A 16,173-nucleotide genomic window follows, 5' to 3' on the forward strand; every position below is an offset into this window, starting at 1 on the left:
ATCTACACAACACTTCCTCATCACAACAGATTTACTAGGCTAGATCAGCCCAACTACTAATATACACAACACTTCCTCATCACTGTGGATTGTACACAGCTGGCGACCAACTGCGGTACTGTGCAGGCTCTTGTTCAGCACTAACATACAGTACCTGATTGAGCTAATACAAGAAGATATCTCTATGCAATGCCACAACAATAGATTTAATAACCAGCCTCCTCTACCTCTGTACACACGCATCGTTCAGCACCAGACACTAGCCTATACAGCAGATGTATCCTACAGTGTGAGCGAGGCTAAAGACGGCGTTGCTATTGGATTGAATTAAACCTCTCTACCTCTGGCCCTCGGGTGTTTAAGAGGAGGTATTTCTACCTGTCCCAGCTGCCGGGCGGGTCTTACATCCTCAACTCCTACAAGGATGAGAAGAAGCGCAAGGACACCAAAGGGTCCATCTACTTGTACTCCTGTATAGATGTCATTCAGGTCATTATCCCATCTGGACATTACCAATAGCATGAAGTGTATCTGCTGTTCTGAGTTTTTGTGTTGTTGCTTGCTCCTAATGTTATCGGAATAGATAGTTTGAAAATGTTGTTGTAGGAGTACTCCCTGACTCAGGGCTTTATACAGCTGTAGGATCTTAATTTGAGCCAGTGTGCTACAGCAGGAAAATAATCCTGCAGCGACAGGAAATGTGATTTATTATGTGGATTATAATTAATGGACATTTTTGTAGGGGTTGATCCATTTTATTCATGAGCGTAAATCTAGTCTGAAATGTAAAAATCATACAGTACAAGTTTGCATTTCCTGCTTCGCAGGAACATTCTCAGCAACAAATGAGTGATCAAATTAAGATCCTACATCTGTAGATTGACCATTTGCTTACAGAGGCACACCATGTGCTTTGGGCTTTGTGTAGACCGACACGTCTAGCTATTTAGCTATTTTTAATGCTGGAACACAGTGCTGGAACAACATTGGAAAAATGCTGGCTCAGGAAAGCTACAGTATGTATAAGGAATTCTGCTGGTTTTGTGTTTCAACATCCCAGTAAAAGGGAACTCCTTTGGGATCGTAAAACCACCACTGTGACCACATGAACAAGTCTGTTTTCAGCTCTCGCAACACTTGTGAAAGTTAGGTCAGGATCCCTCTCCTCCACCTTTGCCATCCTTCAGGAACTGATTGGATTTTTTGAACTGCATTCCAGTCTCCGGTCAGTTAAAAATGGGTGCTTGCATTTTTTCTCCTAATAAATGAGAGAAACTTCTGAGTGTTGGCACTGTGTGGTACAGTAGACTGGAGAGGCTGCCAGGAAGCTTTCCATTGGTTAAAAGTATTTAGGAGCTATAATGAGTGTTTTTCAATGACTTTGTTTAGATGCTCACAACCAAACTTCAATATTTTCACCCCAGTGCCCTAAAATACGTCGTAACGGCTTTGAGCTAAAGATGCAGGAGCGCTTCAGCCACTTCCTGGCTGCGGACAGCGAGGAGGAGATGGAGGGGTGGGTGATCACCCTGAAACATGCCCTGCAGAGCAGCACCGAGGGAGGAGACCGGAAGAATGGAGGAGACCACCTAGACTGTGCCCTGGGTGAGGAGGGAGGGGACTGGACTGGACACACACATATACTTATAATACACATACACACTGATATACACGCAGTGTACGCTGTACTCTCCTACTCCTACACACTTGCGTTACAAACAGACATGCTATTTAGCTACTCCACTCCTGTCATTATTCTCATAGCACAGTTTCACCTGTCTTTCAACGCGGTAATCTCTAGGAGATTCAAATCCCTGCTACTGACCTGTAAACACACCGAAAAACCTTAACAGTCAATTACAGGATGATACACAGTTGGTACCAGAACGCAGCACTGTTTCACTTGTTTTCTCCAGTAATTTGACCTGACTCAAATTCAGTTCCCCTTTCACAATTCGTTGGAATTGTTTGTTGACATAGAAGGAAGTTATTGTGAACTATTGAACTCAGCGTATTACGGCTGTTACAATAGTGGAGGAATGCCAACATTATGCAGCTGTGTGTGTGTGTGTGTGGAAGCGCGTTGGAGGACTTTCACAGTTGGGGGAATTTATTTTCCAATTAGGAAATTGTCCTTTTGATAACATTATGTTCTCATATGCCCCTGAAATGCAGAGAGATTCGGAAGGCTTGTATAGCAGAAAGCGGTGGGAGTCAGCCTGGCTATTCTCCAGTTTCCCCTGCAACACAGCGAAGGGAGTTAGAAAGATATCAGAGTTAGTACGAAAAGCTGCATTTTAAAAGGAATGCTCATTAGGACATTGCTCAACTTGGAAGAGTGGAACATTAAAGTACACTCATCCAAGGTTTTTGTGCAGTTGCGGGATAGCCAAGTACATAACTCTCGGAGTATCAGATATCACAGAACTTCCACTTATATCAGATGTCATTATCCGAATCGTACAGTAGGCTGTATGGTAAGTACTCCTTTCGACTGACACCTCTCTCGCCCAATCAGATGAGGACAGCAGCAGCCAGGGGAAGGGAGAGAGCCTATTGGAGAGTCTGGGGAGGAGCCTACACCCTGAACTCATAAAGGTCAGTGTTATCAGAGTAGAGATGTGCTGCAAGGCTACTGTCAGCTATGCTTATAGCTGCTTATTTATTTTAAAAAGATCAGTGAATGTATCCTTTTTGCCTTATTTTTGCACTAAGCTCCAGGGCCCGTATTCACAAAAAGGGATGATCTAGGATCAGGTTTTGCCGTATAAGAAGGGAGACCTGATCCAAGGTCGGCACTCCTACTCTGAGAAGCTTGATGAATGCGGGCCCTGATAAATAATCAATGTTTGGCACTCCACTGAGACACAGCCTCCAGTGCTAATAGATTCAGTCTGGTGTGTGTTGGTAGTGTGTTTTGGTCTGACTCTCTTCACCTCTGGTTTCATCAGTGTCTGTGCTGTATTGTAGTAGTAGTGAATAATGTATTACCCCTCCCATCTACTACACACAAGGTTGTGAAACTTGCCCAGTACATGGTGGAAACGGTTTTATAGGGTTATTCAGACGCCGAGCACCCAGATGTAGGATATATAATTTGACTTTTTTTCCGCTACAGCTGGAAAGCAAACAACTATCCTGCAGCAACAGGAAATGTGGATTATAATTCATGGACATTTTTGTAGGGGTTGCTACGTTTTTTTCATGAGGGAAAATCAAGTCTGAAATGTCAGTGGAAGTGACAAACTTCAGAAGCCTTTTTAAACCTCAAATACACTCCACGTTTTAAATGTCCCGCAACAGATCAAATGAAGGTCCTACATCTGTATCCTGTTTCTCTTGGACATTAAAAGTAAAGCCCTCTTAAATAGTTCTATTCAAATACTGTATGTGTAAGCAGTAATATAAGCAGTAATGATCATTGATAAGGCACGTGCACTAGATAATTCATTCTCTAGTCAGTTAGAGAAAGACAATACCTCCACCTGACATATATAGGCTATATTATGTCTAGTCATTTATGTGACGCTCACTGAGCTTTGATACCGTTACACTATCAGGGAACCACAGTTTACAAGCTCCCTTTTATCTGTAGCAGGTCCCTAATGTATAGTACATCCTGTAACCCTGGACATAACAACAGTACCTTTATCCCATAGAGACCTCACTGCTTTAATGTATCTATAAACCCAGAGCAGCACATGGAGAACAAAGAGAGCTGTAATCTCTGTGTGATGAGGCTTTTTTAACTGGCTCCTCTGAGATGTCGCAGCTCTCCCCTTCATAGAGGACCAGGTTATCTCTACTGTCTGTCTGGGGCTGGATGGTGTGAGAGGAGGAGAGTAAATGAGAGGGGGATTTAGGACAAGAGAGGGGGATGGTGGAGTTCTCTGTCGAGCTCAGCTGTGACCTGAAGCTGTATGTGTCTGTTCTTACTTCTTTTTGTCTTCTTCCGTCTCTCTGCAGTATGCTAGGGAAACAGACCAGCTCAATAAACTCAGGACCCTGAAACACAGGTTAGCACGGTCTGTTTTACTCTATTCATTTCCAATAGGACTGGCGCCGATAGATAGGGCAGCCGTGCATCTCGTCCCTAGGCAACTTTTATACGTGTTATTTCTTACATTATTAGCCCAGAACATTTTTTGTGTTATTACATACAGCCAGGAAGAGCATTTGGATATCAGAGCCGCCAAAACTCACCAGCATTACGACCAGGAATACGACTTTCCTGAATCGGTTCCTTTGTTCGTACCCCCCAGAGCAATTGAACTGATTCCAGAGGCTGATCGAAAACCCCACCAGCGAAGAAGAGGTATTCAGAGTGGACTTCTAGTCCGACTCAGGAGGCGCGCACAACACCCACCGCTTCCGATTATATTCCCTTTCTATAGGCAGAAACTCAAACAGGAAGTACCCATCCTAAGGACTATTCAACGCTGGTCTGATCAATTGGAATCCACACTTCAAGACTGTTTTGATCACCTGTACTGGGAAATGTTACGGGTAGCCTCCGAGAATAACATGCACTGATACGGTGACTAGTTTGTCTATTAAGAAGTGTATAGGAGATCTTGTTCCCACTGTGCCTTTTAAAATCTACCCTAACCAGAAACCAGCATTTTCACAAAACTGAAAGCGCGATCCACAGCATTTAACCATGGCAAGGTGACTGGGAATGTGGCCGAATGCAAACAGTGTAGTTATTCCCTCCGCAAGGCAATCAAACAAGCGAAATGTCAGTATATAACAAGCGAAATGTCGGCCGTTTTGAGGATAACACTACCAAGGACTGTGGGCTCTCCTTCTCTGTGGCGTACGTGAGTAAGACATTTAAGCATGTTAACCCTCGCAAGGCTGCCGGCCCAGACGGCATCCCTAGCTGCGTCCTCAGAGCATGCGCAGACCAGCTGGCTGGAGTGTTTATGGACATACTGTATTCAATCTCTCCCTAACCCAGTCTGCTGTCCCCATATGCTTCATGGTGGCCACCATTGTTCCTGTACCCAAGAAAGCAAAGGTAACTGAAGTAAATGACTATCACCCCGTAGCACTTACTTCTGTCATTATGAAGTGCTTTGAGAGACTAGTCAAGGATCATATCACCTCCACCTTACCTGACACCCTACACCCACTTCAATTTTCTTACCGTCCCAATAGATCCACAGACTATGCAATCGCCATCACACTGCACACTGACCTAACCCATCTGGACAAGAGGAATACCTATGTAAGAATGATGTTCATTGACTACAGCTCAACATTCAACACCATAGTACCCTCCAAGCTCATCATTAAGCTTGAGGCCCTGGGTCTCAACCCCGCCCTGTGCAATTAGGTCCTGGGCTTCCTGATGGGCCGCCCATAGGTGGTGAAGGTAGGAAACAACATCTCCACTTCGCTGATCCTCAACACTGGACCCCACAAGGGTGCGTGTACAGCCCCCTCCTGTACTCCCTGTTCACACATGTGTGGCAAAGCACGCCTCCAACTCAATCATCAAGTTTGCAGACGACGCAACAGTAGTAGGACTGATTACCAACAATGACGAGACAACCTACAGGGAGGAGGTGAGGGCCCTGGGAGTGCGGTGCCAGGAAAATAACCTCTCACTCAACGTCAACAAAACAAAGGAGCTGATCGTAGACTTCAGGAAACAGCAGAGAGAGTACCCCCCTATCCACATCAACGGCACTGCAGTGGAGAAGGTGGAAAGCTTCAAGTTCCTCAGCGTAAACATCACTGACAAACTGAAATGGTCCACCCACACAGAGAGTGTGGTGAAGAAGGCTTCAATTTCAGGAGGCTGAAGAAATTTGTCTTGGCACCTAAAACCCTCACAAACTTTTACCAATGCACAATTGAGAGCATCCTGTTGGACTGTATCACCCCCTGGTACGGCAACTGCACCCCCCGCATTCGCAGGGCACGCCAGAGGGTGGTGCCGTCTGCCCAACGCATCACTGGGGGCAAACTACCTGCCCTCCAGGACACCTACAGCACTCGATGTCACAGGAAGGCCAAAAAGATCATCAAGGACAACAACCACCCAAGCCACGGCCTGTTCACCCCGCTATCATCTAGAAGGTGAGGTCAGTACAGGTGCATCAAAGCTGGGACCGAGAGATTGAAAAACAGCTTCGATCTCAAGGCCATCAGACTGTTCAATAGCCATCACTAGCATTTTAGAGGCTGCTGCCTTTATACATTTACTTGAAATGACTGGCCACTTTAATAATGGAACACTAGTCACTTGAATAATGTTTACATATTTTGCATTACTCATCTCATGTATATACTGTATTCTATTCTACTGTATCTTAGTCTATGCCGCCATTGCTTGCCCAAATATTTATATATTCTTAATTCCATTCCTTTACTTAGGTTTGTGTGTATTGTTGTGAAATTGTTAGATATTACTGCACTATTGGAGCTAGAAATGCAAGCATTTCGCTACACCCATAATAATATCTGCTAAACACGTGTATGTGACCAATAACATTTGATTTGATTGAATGTTTGAGTCTATTAAAGCAGACCTATGGTATGATGAGTATAGATGTGTGCCTGTAGATATGTCAATATGTCTGTCTGGGCAGTCCCAGGGCCCTGCTGGCTTCACTGGCATCAATTGAACGTCTCAATTAGAGAATGTCTGTGTATGTACATTGGATGTGTTTCCATGACGATGGATGCCAGAAGCTAACCAACATTCCCTCCTTAATCTTTCTTCCTGACCTCCCTCTCCTCCTTCCCCTCCACATCCTCCTCTCTCTCCTCCCGCCTCTCCACTCCTTTCCACTTCTTCCTCCCCTCTCCCCTCCAGAGGTCAACTGCCATGACCTCACCTTCAGCCTGCAGGGCTGTGTCAGCGAGAGGGGGGACGGGGTTCTCACCAATGTAAGGTCACATAGACACACACCCTTCTGCTCCAGCGTAGGTCACCACTACACCTCGACACTCCGTCTGAGAGAGGGACATTTGTGTGCTACATTAATTATGCATAACAAAGAACAGATACAAAATGAACATCAGGCTTTTCATGTTTCATGCTGTATATTCATCTTATGTTGATATCGTTATTTGATCTATTTAAGTATAAAAAGTATTATAGTACATATTTTAATGTAAATACAAATTACACTACAGAGACCTATGTCATGATCCACATTCACATTTCCTGATGAATGTAGTTAGTTAGCATTCTGCTATGAGTGTGAGATGAATGCAGTGCCTCTTTTGACGTCAGCCAGCAGTATAGAGAGCACACTAGTGAGTACTCTCTCTCTCCCTCCTTCAGAGTGGATTATCGTAGACATGAAACACAGTGATGAATAACTTCATGCCCACTAGAGCATTTATAGAGCTGGTTGGGAGTTGGGGATGTTGGCTGACCGACATTTGCGTGGTTAGGAAATAGTTCTACTCTCCTCCTCCCATCTTAAACTCAAACATAGATATGCTTAATGGTTCCTGGAAGGAATGGCCATCATTCAATATGCTTATATCTACATAAGTGCACATACACTCATACACACACGCTCTTTGTTTGTACCTCGTAAACGCACACAGACACGCTCTCCCACACACACACACTCCCTTTCCCATCTACCTCTGTTATCCAGGTGGAGCCGTTCTTCATCAGCCTGGCTCTGTTTGATGTGTCTAAGAGCTGTAAGATCTCCTCTGACTTCCATGTGGACCTCAACCCCCCCCCCCTGTGTACGAGAGATGCTGACCGACACCTCCCAACTCTCCCCTACATCAGAGGGAGGTGGTGGAGGAGGAGGAGTGAATGGAGGAGTGAACAGTGATGCAGGGAATGGGAATGGTCAGCCCATTCTACAGAGGGTGTCTGAGTCTCTGCTGCGTTCCCCTACTCAGGTAGGACCATAGTGACCTTACCTGCCCTATACCCTGTGTGTTGGCTTGTGTTGTGTTGAGGTTTGTTTAAACACGCACACACATATGAGTAGGCTAAATCATGCTTGTGTTTCTGTAGAAATTATGGTGGGATCACAGAATCCCAAGATTAGAAATTTAGTCTGTCTCTCCCTTATTTGATATAAATACATTAAGGTGAAATTCTTAATTAGTGAAACTGCCACGACAGTTTGGGATATTACAACAACAAAGAGGTTACTGCAAACAACGAACACTCCTTTTTTTCCCTCTGACATCATTACGGCTTGATAGATAGAACAAAATATATACTGCAATTAGCTTTCACCACGCTGCCGGAGGCTTCTCTTCTCCGTTTCTCCTCCCTTTCAACAACAAGACAAAAACAATAACTGTTACATAGACGCAGGGAGTCAGGAAGCAGGTGCAGTTAGTGAGTTTAATGATAGCGAACATAGAGCGATGCAAAACAAGAGAAGCGTCTGACAGAGAAACATTAACAATACTACCTGATGACTGATAAGAGTGCTATACAAAGAGTAAATAATCAAGGGAGTAATGAAGTCCAGGTGTGACTGGTGATGAGACGCAGGTGTGCGTAATGATGGTTGCCAGGTGTACATAAAGATGGGTTGCCAGGACCTGTGCTTAGACCGGTGATGTCGAGCGCCGGAGCGGGAGTAGACGTGACGATACAAAGGCGCTGGGGGCGAACAGTGGGCTGTTTCACTTAATACAGATTCCATCTTTTAGGTTTTCAGTTGATGAGACAGGGAAGAGTCTTCCCTTTTGAAGACCCTCTGATAAACGCAGTCGGCGTCTCAACTTACAAGGTAGAATACACAAGGTGCAATTTCGAAACTTGGCTGTGCATCAGCAGTTTTTCTCTTATGTCAGTCACTTAATTAGCACATGTCAGCAAAACACATTTTGATAAGTAAGTTAGTCTAGCGGCCAGCTATCTAAACCTGTGGTAATTACGGTCGAATTCGAGCCCGGGGGGCCCCCATTTGATATTTTCTTCGTCAGTCTCACTCAGGTGTCAAAACTGCAAACATTTCTCGCCACCGTGCAGGAAATAAGCTGTAAAACCACGCCACATTGCAAAATGAGTAGAATTACATGATATGAACATTAAAACTGCTGACTCAAGACGGGACGGCCAGGCATCCGTGCGTTTCTGTCCCTTTCTGAGTGATGAAACTTTCTTGCTCCTTTCTGAAACAAGCGAGAGGCTAGTCGAGTGGATTTGGTTCAGTCAGTCATCTTAATTAACCCTTCCCAGCTAGCTAGTTTACTGCTTGAAGCTAGAAACTTGAGCAAGGAAAAAGTTGTGACTTGCGAGTGTTCAGAATCATAGTTTTTTTTTTTCATTAATTGTTTCTATTTTTTGTACTAAAATCTAACGTTAGACGTTAATGCCGTAGTGAAGGACACTGTGACACTGTGTTGTTGTTGGCTTGCAGCACAAACTCTACCCATTGAGTAGTGTAGACTGTCTCACGGTGACATCCAGATGGTTACTTCCAATATTACAAGTTATTTATAGTGTAGACTGCTATCCTACTCAACATAAAATCAAGTGGGATGAAACAAATTGGCGATGGTGACCCGGACTAGGCCCAAATCCCTGACATATGATGAAGGAAGAGGTGGCGTTATAGAGGCCAGCGTGCGGGATACCTGACAAGACTACGTTGGCGAGTGGACAGACCGCCTCTACCCTCTGTTCTATTGGCAAACGTGTAATCACCGGAGAATAAGCTGGACGAGCTCTGTTTGAGACGATCCTATCAAAGGGACATGAAAAACTGTACTTTACCATGCTTCCCGGAGTTATGTCTGAACAAGCACATGGATAAAATACAGTTAGCTGGGTTTGCTGTGCATCGGCAAGACTCTTTGTTAACAACAGCTGGTGCGCAATCTCTAATATATAAATCTCTAATATTAAGGAATGTCTCTGGGTTCTGCTCGTTTAAGGTAGGATACCTCATGATAAGCTGTAGTAAGGGGTGCGTACTGGTGGCAGAGAAGTCAGACGCAGGAGAGCAAAAACTGTGTTTCCAACTGCGCAGTTTAATAATAAAAACCACCGGAAAACAGAACAATCAATAAATGGGTACACAACCCCACACACACCAGACATAAGGTGCACAAGCACTTACAAAAAAACAATACCGGGCAATGACATGGGGGGAACATGTAATTGATGGAATTGAAACCAGGTGTGTGGGAAGACAAGACAAAACAAATGGAAAATGAAAGGTGGATTGGCGATGGCTAGAAGACCGGTGACGTCGACCGCCGAACGTCGCCCGAGCAAGGAGAGGGACCGACTTCGGATGAAGTCATGACATCTGTAGACCATGCTATTTACCAAAACAGTTTTCAGGTCATAACACACACACACTCACACACTCACACACTCCTGCTGGGCCCATTAACAGCATTACACAGGAGCAATACTGACGGTGCCCGGCTGTAAATCACAGTACACAATCAGACCACTACAGTTCTGAACCTCCCACCCCTAGACTTGAAACATAACAGCAAGAACATAGGCAAGGGTGGATGGAACACGACTGTAGAATACCCTGTGAAATGGAAATAATGGGAAATCACTGTGGATAACATCTAGACCCAGAAACAGAATGAAGAACAGAGCATCAAACAGAATAGAATCAATCAAGACAATGGTCATCCTCACTCTCATTGGTCAAACAATGCATGCTGATGACACAAAAAATGGAACTTGATTAAGCTCTTGCCCAGTTTGTGCGTGTGGACCTAGCGAAGTCTAACAGGACACCGAGAAATAGTTAGTAATCGCAGAAATAGGCTGTCTGATTATAGGCACGGAGGCCAGCAGATCACAGTGAAATTGAGGTGCTGTTTGGGTGTAGTCCAAGGACAGCCTCCTTCAACCCTCAGCCCTCAACTCTCTCTACTGCATCGGTCAGTAGCAGCAGCACAACGGTAGTTAAGGTGTGGTACTGGTACTGGTACAGGTACTGATACTGTCAGGCTCCCCTTAGTCAGGTCCCTTATTAATGTCCCATCTCTCTGGTACTGGTATTGGCAGACTTACTTCCGCCAGCTTTAGACATATTTATATTGTGAATAAAGTGTTGTTTTAAGGGTGTCGCCCATGTAACTGTGTGGTGGTAGCAGACATTAGCAAGGCCACGCCGTACTGTCATTAGCCAAGCCACAGCTAGAGCATTTGAATGGAACTCATGTCACAGCTGATGTATAGTTACTGATCCAAATGTCCCATTCATGTCTCAAGAACTCCACTCTTACTGTGCCACCACTCCCAGGAATATCATGGTTTTGTGTGTGTGTGTGTGTGTGTGTGTGTGTGTGTGTTTGTGCTCGCACATGACACTGTAAGAGCCACGGTTGGCTTCATATCACTGACCCCATAATAGTTTGAGTTCTGTTTGGGTTTCCTCTATAACTTCAACCACAAACGACAGCCAGCCACTTCCCTGCCTGAAGTTTAATAGCAATGTTTTCCACCACTAAGGTATGCATCATGTTTAACAGCCTCATCCTCCTCCCTCCATCTGTCTTCTCCTCTAGGGTATGTTAGATACAGTCTTAAACCCTCCTCCCCCCATCTGTCTTCTCATCTAGGGTATATTAGATACAGTCTTAAACCATCATCCCTCTGTCCCTCTCCTCTAGGGTATCTTCTCAGTGACCAACCCCCATGCTGATATTTTCCTGGTGGCCAGAGTGGAGAAGGTCCTACAGAACGGCATTACACACTGTGCTGAGCCCTACATCAATCAAGACCTCAGACATCAACAAGGTTTGTCTGTGCGTGTGGTGCGCGTGTGTCTACGCGTGTGTGCATGTGGTGCGTGTGTGTGTCTGTGCGTGTGTCTGTTTGCCGCTTCAGACATCAACAAGGTCCTTTCCTTCGTGCCTCTCTCAAACAATATTACTGCTATTGCTATTATCAGACCATGTGTCAGAGACAGGACTTACATAACCCCCCCCCAAAACCAATGGTTCTAGAGCTACTTTTTAAAGTGTCTTTTTAAATTGAATTGCTTCCTATTTTGGTCTCAGTTCCATCATGATCAATTGAGTTGCTGTTCCACTATTATAAATCATAAAGCCTGTGTTATCACCTATACATTGGACTCATTGTGTTCCCCTCCAGACAGGCCAGAAGGTTCTGAAGGCTGCCAAGCAGACGTGTCAGCACCTGGGCCAGTATAGGATGCCCTTCGCCTGGGCTGCCAAGTAAGACACAGATTTTACACAGATTTTAACTCATGCACACTACCAACTCACGTTGTGCTATCATACGGCAGATGAATAGAATGTACACACCACAATCTCAATGTGCTCTCCTACACTAAATGTAATGTATCCAATATAATAAGAAGTGATGTTATTAGTCAAATGCCCCCGAATACAACAGGTTGGCCTTAGAGTGGAATGTTTACTTACGAGCCCCTAACCAACAATGCAGTTTAAAAAATATATATATTTGTAATAAGAATAAATAAAAGTAACAAGTAATTAAAGAGCAGCAGTAAAATAACAATAGCAAGACTATATACAGGGGGGTATCAACACAGAGTCAATGTGCGGGGGCACCGGTTAGTTGAGGTAATATGTACATGTAGGTAGAGTTATTAAAGTGACTATGTATAGATGATAACAACAAAGAGTAGCAGCGGCGTAAAAGGGGGAGGGCAATGCAAATAGTCTGAGTAGCCATTTGATTAGATGTTCAGGAGTCTTATGGCTTTGGGGTAGAAGCTGTTTAAAAGCCTCTTGGACCTAGACTTGGCACTCCGGCACCGCTTGCCGTGCGGTAGCAGAGAGAGCAGTCTATGACTAGGGTGGCTGAGTCTTTGACAATTTTTAGGGCCTTCCTCTGACACTGCCTGGTATAGAGGTCATGGATGGCAGGAAGCTTTGCCCCAGTGATATACTGGGCCATACGCACTACCCTCTGTAGTGCCTTGCAGTCAGAGGTTGAGCAGTTGCCATACCAGGCAGTCATGCAACCAGTCAAGATGCTCTCAAGGATGCAGCTGGATAATATCCTTTTGAGGATCAGAGGACCCATGCCAAATCTTTTCAGTCTCCTGAGGGGGGAATAGGTTTTGTCGTGCCCTCTTCACGACTATCTTGGTGTGCTGTGATGTGATGTGGTCACCAAGGAACTTGAAGCGCTCAACCTGCTCCACTACAGCCCCATCGATGAGAATGGGGGTGTGCTCATCTCCTTTGTCTTGATCACGTTGAGGGAGAGGTTGTGGTCCTGGCACCACACGGTCAGGTCTCTGACCAACTCCCTATAGGCTGTCTCTTCGTTGTCGGTGATCAGGTCTACCACTGTTGTGTCATCAGCAAACTTAATGATGGTGTTGGAGTCGTGCCTGGCCATGCAGTCATGAGTGAACAGGAAGAACAGGAGGGGACTGAGCACGCACCCCTGAGGGGTCCCTGTGTTGAGGATCAGCGTGGCGGATGTGTTAACTACCCTTAACACCAGGGTGCGGCCCGTCAGGAAGTCCAGGATGCAGTTGCAGAGAGAGGTGATTAGTCCCAGGGTCCTTAGCTTAGTGATAGCTTAGAGCACATATGTCAGAGTCAAGGCCCGCGGGCCACATCCGGCCCGCAAGAAGGTTTTTTACGGCCCCTGGGATGATCTTGATTTATTATTAGAACCGGCCCGCAGCAAGCCGGCAGCCCGCAGATCTTTTACACGCACCAATACTACATTTCCCACAATGCAAAGGTGACGCACCGAGCAGTAGGCTGCTTCATTTCAATATTTATTGGCACAGCAGTCGTCAGCATCACAGTAAAATTAACTTTCAGATACCCATCAAAAATGGCAAAACGGAAGGTGGATACTGAGAACCGGGGGTTTCAAACAAGGTGGGAGTCGGAGTATATGTTCACGAAGGTAGCTGGAAAACCTGTGTGTCTTCTGTGTGGAGAAAGTGTGGCGGTACTGAAAGAGTATAATCTGAGACGACTTAGCAACTGTCAAGGCCAGTTTTATTTTGATAAATCAGCCCGGCCATTTACGGAGGGGGATTTCATCAAAAACTGCATGATTAAAGTTTGTGACGAAGTTTGCCCAGAAAAAAAGGCAACTCTTTTTAAATGTGAGTCTGAGCAGAAACACCATTGCCGAGAGAGTAGACCAGTTGTCCATCAATCTAAAAGAGCAGCTTGTGAAAAAGGGAAAAGATTTTATTGCATATTCCTTGGCTGTGGATGAGAGCACCGACATTTCTGACATTGCCCAGTTGTCAATTTTCATCCGCGGAGTGGACTCCAACCTAAGCGTGACAGAGGAGTTTTTGGCTTTACGTCCTATGCATGGCACAACTACGGGGCATGATTTGTATGAAGAGGTGTCAAGATGTGTAAATGAGATGGAGCTGCCTTGGGAAAAACTCGTGGGTTTGACAACCGACGGAGCACCTGCGATGTGTGGACACAGGAGCGGACTGGTGGCGAAGATACGGGAAAAGATGCAAGAGGAAAACGCGACAGGTGAGCTGACAGCTTATCATTGTATCATACACCAGGAAGCGTTGTGCGGTAAAGCCTTGAAAATGGAGCATGTAATGAGCATCATCACGCGCACAGTTAACTTTATCAGAGCCAAAGGTTTGAATCACCGCCAGTTCAAGGCATTTCTGACGGAGTTAGAAACGGAGCATGGTGATTTGCCTTATCACACAGAGGTGCGATGGCTAAGCCAGGGAAAGGTGCTTCAAAGATGTTTCGAGCTTCGTGAGGAGATTTGTCTGTTCTTGGACAGCAAAGGGAAAGACACAACACAACTCCGAGACGAAATGTTTCTGTGTGAAATGGCTTTTCTGTGTGACATTACGAGTCATCTGAATGCAATAAACTTGCAGCTGCAGGGTCGGGATCGTGTCATCTCTGATATGTACAGTACAGTGAAGGCATTTAAAACCAAACTGACTCTGTGGGAGACGCAGATGCGGAAAGAAAATTTGAGCCACTTTCCCAGCTGCCAGACCATGAAAGAGAAGCTCTCTACCAGTGCGTTCCCGAGCACACAGTTGGCTGATAAAATAGGTATGCTTGCCGCTGACTTTCGACGCCGATTTGCTGACTTTGAAGCACAAAAAAGCAGGTTGGAACTGCTCGGTAACCCATTTGCTGTTGACGTGGAAAGCTCACCACCAAACCTCCAAATGGAGTTGATTGACCTCCAATGCAATGATGCACTGAGGGCAAAATATGCGGCAGTGGGTGCTGCGGAGTTCGCCCGTTTCCTCCCCGGCACAATGCCCCAGCTGCGCATCCAGGCTGCTCAAACGTTGTCTATGTTTGGCAGCACATACCTGTGTGAACAACTGTTTTCTTTGATGAACCTGAACAAAACATCACACAGAAGTCGACTTACTGCTGAACACCTCCACTCAATTCTGAGGATTTCTTCAGCTCAGAGCCTTACCCCGAACATTGATGAACTTGTGGAAAAGATGGGACACCACCAAGTATCACCCTCAACCTCAAACAAGTGAACATTACTGTGCAATCACATATTTAGAGTTTTTACTCAGTTCAAGTTTAAAAGTTAAAATTTAATATTTGTTTTCACTGCATGTTACTTCTCCTTAAACAAAGTGTTGTTTTTGATTAATAGATTTTTGCACTTTATTTTTTTGTATTTCAATCCAATTATATTTTAAAAATATTTCAGTTGAGTGGATGATAGAAAATTGCTATTATTGTTTTTTCTTTGAAGTAAATTTAGCCCACTTTTGCTAAAATAGAAAATATAGTCTACTGATGGTGCCTTGAATACCGGTTTCTTTCATTTAATGTTCATGTTATGGGGATATTTATATAAAGGAAATTTGTCTTTTGTGTCTGTTGAAAATTAAAGATTACTGACAGAGCCATAAGAAAATATTGCTTTATTTATCTGATCATATTGTAATATATTTGTTAGGTTTTCAGTAGGTTCAATTAGGTTCACTAGACTATATGCGTCATTTAAAAATTTTTCAATGAACATTCGAACAGTCCGGCCCTCGTCTTGTAGCTGATTTTTTTATTTGGCCCTCCGTCCATTTGACTTTGACACCCCTGGCTTAGAGCTTTGAGGGCACTATGTTGTTGAATGCTGAGCTGTAGTCAATGAAAAGCATTCTCACATAGGTGTTCCTTTTGTCCAGGTGGGAAAGGGCAGTGTGAAGTGCAATAGAGATTGCATCATCTGTGGATCTGTTGAGGCGTTAT

At 44.7% G+C, this 16,173-nt stretch overlaps 1 pseudogene; it reads left to right on the plus strand.

Annotated features, from left to right (window-relative positions):
- The first annotated feature begins 184 nt into the window (after nucleotides 1-184).
- LOC139417508 (dedicator of cytokinesis protein 11-like) overlaps nucleotides 185-16,173 on the plus strand; it is an 86,694-nt pseudogene continuing 70,705 nt past the window's right edge.

Source organism: Oncorhynchus clarkii, chromosome 9 (genome assembly GCF_045791955.1).
Source record: "Oncorhynchus clarkii lewisi isolate Uvic-CL-2024 chromosome 9, UVic_Ocla_1.0, whole genome shotgun sequence".
NCBI classification, from domain to species: Eukaryota; Metazoa; Chordata; class Actinopteri; order Salmoniformes; family Salmonidae; genus Oncorhynchus; species Oncorhynchus clarkii.